This window comes from Odontesthes bonariensis, chromosome 10 (genome assembly GCF_027942865.1).
Source record: "Odontesthes bonariensis isolate fOdoBon6 chromosome 10, fOdoBon6.hap1, whole genome shotgun sequence".
NCBI classification, from domain to species: domain Eukaryota; kingdom Metazoa; phylum Chordata; class Actinopteri; order Atheriniformes; family Atherinopsidae; genus Odontesthes; species Odontesthes bonariensis.
The window spans coordinates 36,581,784-36,586,191 of NC_134515.1; positions in this window are offsets into that span (position 1 = coordinate 36,581,784).

Consider the following 4,408-nt stretch of genomic DNA (forward strand, 5'->3'; position numbering starts at 1 on the left):
ATCCAGTAAGTGGCATGAAACCTTTGTCCCATGGGATAAAATACCAGAGGAAGTGCAGTCAGCAATTGCCAACAGCGAGAGACCTGCTCCTGACAAACGATGCCGATTGATACGAACTCTTGTGGATGAAATGAGGAGGTATGAGGTTAACCCCACACGCAGCGAGAGTCTTGCCATCGTTGCTGGTGGTTTTACGTCACTCCCTTCTCAAGTGAAAATGCGAATTGAGAACATAAACCTTGCAGGGACATTGAAACAACACCAAACATCAAGACAACTGCAGAGGCCAAGTGATTCTTAAGGATGCATACAATTTCAGCCAGACCCTCCACGTGAAGAAACCAATGAGACAGTGTAGCAGAAGTAGCATCAATTTGTGAACATCTACAAATTCAGGAAGGTATTCAAGCTAGTGAGAGGGCAGAAGTGATAAACCTCATGAAAACAACATTCTGTCTTCAGTGTAACCATATCAATCCGACTCCAGCACCTTCCGTTGAAGATTTAAGAATCCAGTGACCCTATCTTTTTACCCCAAGGGGTCTCTACTGTCACGTTGAGTTACTTACTGACATCAGCGTTCTGCGTGCCTTGGAGCTATTCACTGAAGAATGTGGACAAGGAATAGAGAAGGATTTAAGGACAACACTGAAGAACAAAGATGTACAGTCTGAAGATGGGGAATTGACTCTTTGCACCATCCAGTTACTGATGGCCTAGTTTGATGTAAGTTTTGTTTAGCAATATTTCTTGTGTCTACTATGACTGTACATGCAATTCCATTCTTAATTTGGATACTGTTGTCCATGTTCTACAGATGTATGCCACAGCAGCCGATGTTGAGCGCACCCTGACTCTCCCAACCAGTCCACGGCTGATTCGACTGGGCAAGTGTCATAAAAGCATGACATGGAGTATAGAACAAAGTCAGTCTGTCTTTCTGTGTCTCCATCTGTCTAATTTCTCTTTCTGTATCTGTCTCCTAAACTTAAGTTTTATCGTGATCTGTCATGGATGCAGTTCTCTCATCATTCTCTTTGCTATCGCAAGTTGTGGAAACAAATTATTTGCAACAAGATGATTTATGATATTTGATATAAATACAGCAGAAAATGTGTGGATAGGTGTTGCACACTTGAACTGAGACTCAGTGTAACTTTTTATGTGTTGCCTTTAGTGTGTTATTCTGCAAAATACACAGACATTGCAATGAATACATCGAACACATTTCTGTCCAGCTTTCCTCTTACCACTACAGTTCAATGTGTGTGTGTATTGACCTAAAACACCAATTAAACAACAAAAAATAGCTTCAAACTAATGCCACACAAACGCATCAAGTTGCACAAAAAAAAATTACCGTTAAAAAAAATTTTAATAACAATATTTAAGGGTTGGCTTTTTCTGTGAACTTCTTATCCTCATATAGGGCCCTTATTCCCATATGTGTTTTCCATAACTGTTGTCTGCTTCAGTTGCTGGTGATGGAGTCACATTGGGCCATTGGATGATCAGCATCGAAAGCCAGGTCATCTGTGAAGGCACCCAAAAAACCTTCATCACAGGGCTTCCTGCATTGTTTGAATATGTTTCCCCTCTTCCCAGCTCTGTTCAGAAATATTGAATTGTTATTTATTAAGCCATAAGCCATGCTGGTATATTAACTTTTACAGTTGTTGCACCTATCTCCTGCACATCAAAGCACAGCCTGCTTCCTTTGGCACCCATCTTAAGGAACGGGGCTGTTCAGACTGTGTGGTGCTCTCATTGAGCAATGTGTCCTTCTCTAACTGCTCTTCTTAAGTTGACAATAGACACGGGAGCAGGTCGTTTAGGTCATTGGCGTTTAGGCCCCCCTGCAGTCGTTCAGACCGACAGCGGAGTCGTTTAGGCCAGGGGTCCCCAACCTTTTCAGCACCAAGGACCGGTTTGGTTCTGCAATTTGTTCCCGCGGCCCGGTTGGGGGGGGGGGGGAGAGAGAGAGAGAGATTTTTTTGTACTTTACGTTCAACAGACATTACATTTAGCAGATGCTTTTACAAATTAGGATATGATGACAGACAGACAGTCATCATTGAAAAAAATAAACGTGCACAATCGGCCTCCTATAATGCAATCTATGCAGTTTCCAAGTATAGAATCTAGCGAGTGAAATGAAAGAATTCCCGATTTCCATGTCTTTTAAAAAAAAAAAAAAATATATATATTTTTTTTCTTTTTTTCCCCCAATCTCACGGCCCGGTTTGGAATGTCTCACGACCCGGTGGTTGGGGACCCCTGGTTTAGGCCACAGGGAGCAGTCGTTTAGGCCAGGCTACCTGAGCAGCTGAAATCTTTATTACTGTAAATTCGTTATTATAAGATATAAGTCAGCTCTACTGGTCTGTCTGGGTAGCCTACACATCTATGGTAAATTATTTAATAACCAACTTTAGTGTGGAAACGTTTTTTTATTTAATAAATGGTGATTTATAAATTCATAAAATTGTGGAAATAATCATCCGCATTGCCACATTCATTGGACAATAATGCTGTAATTATTTAGAAGCCTGTTAGATTCGCGCGGTTTGTGAGAATTAAAATAGTGATTTATAAGATAAGCATGCATTGTCATCGAAAGGGTGACTGATCTGAAACACCACATTCGTTGGACAATAATTATTAATACCTAATAATTTGTTATTCAGAAGCCAGTTTGATTCGTGGTTTGTGAGAATAAGCCAAACGGGCTTCTAAATGATTAGGCTACAGCATTATTGTCCAACAAATGTGTGCATGTGGTTTATTTTCACACAATGTTTGTTGGCAGTTTTGCATCTCCTCTTCCAATTTCCAAGCAACTCGCAGTTCTCTTAAGCGTCTTTCGTGCGCTTGTGTGTGTTTTAATGTTTAATGTTTATATCCTATGAATAACTGCAAAATAAACATGGCCAATATTTAGTGAACATATGTTCATGTATAGTCTAGCCATCCAAGCCATTGAAACCACTCTCACCTGACTAGAGGTAGGTGTTGGTATGCCGGGCGATTAGTGCTGGCGTAGACCAATTAAATGTGCGAGCTGTGAACGAGGCGAGGGTATGGAATGTTAACCCATCAAAGCCACTTGCAGCTCTGTATGCAGAGCGATTACTATCCGCGCAGATGTGATCAGGATTCCAAAAATATTCTCACAAACCACGAATCAAACGGGCTTCTGAATAACAATTTATTAGGTATTAATAATTATTGTCCAACGAATGTGGTTTCAGATCAGTCACCCTTTCGATGACAATGCATGCTTATCTAAAGTTGGTTATTAAATAATTTACCATAGATATGTAGGCTACCCAGACAGACCAGTAGAGCTGACTTATATCTTATAATAACGAATGTACAATAATAAAGATTTCAGCGCTCAGGTAGCCTGGCCTTGTAGAATAACAGTGTCAAGCTGGCAACTGTAGCTGCCAGTTTACTGTAATTTCACAAGAAAATTTGTTACAGTGTATATATATATATATTTATACGGGTGTGTATATATAGTGTGTATGTATATAATGCCCCCCAAGTAGGGATGGGAATTGTTAAGAATTCCGGTTCCAGTGTCGATATCGCTTATCGATTCAGTTCCTTGTCGGTTCTCTTACCGATTCTCATCCAATTATATATATGGTACAAATGGCTTTGGTTGCAGTAACACTTTAATTTCAAGTATGCACCAACATTTTATTTATTTTCGCCTTTTATATATGTGTGGTGGGAGTGCGTGAATAAAAGACCGAAAAGCGTCTGTCACGCTCAATGCGTGAGACTTGAGAGCCCTGCGTTACCCGGCACTTCAGAGACGGAAGACGCTGTGCCACAAGCTTCCCCGTGAGAGTCGCCGCCATCGCTTAGCAGCGTGTCAAAGACTTTACATTCGTGCAAAGTAACTGCATGCTGTGTGGTCAAATGTTTCAGCATGTTGGAAGTGTTTCCCCCCTTTGATGTGATCAAAGCTCTGCTCGTGTTGGAACTGGCCCTAGTATTCTCCTTTTTGGTGAAATATAACCAAACTTTGGAGCGCTTCTGCCTCAACGCCATGTTGGAAACATTCTGAGCCAAAATATAAAGCGGGCACATGACGTCATCGCGCAAATACGTAAGACGTTAGCAGAACCTATAAGTGGGATTGTTAGATTAACGATTCCACGGAATCGAACTACTGGGAGCCGGCTCTCGATTCCCATCCCTACCCCCAAGGGTTACTGAGTACTACAGATCTCCAGAGAGGAGATATGAGCTGCTGCCGAATGTCTTACATGGCAGACAAAACCAGCAGCAGGGCCCGCTAATCACACAACGCTGACAAACTGTCCCTCAGACAGCATCCTCTTTTTAAAGTGGTATTCAGTACGGTGGGCTCTGTTATACTTTTATTTATCAA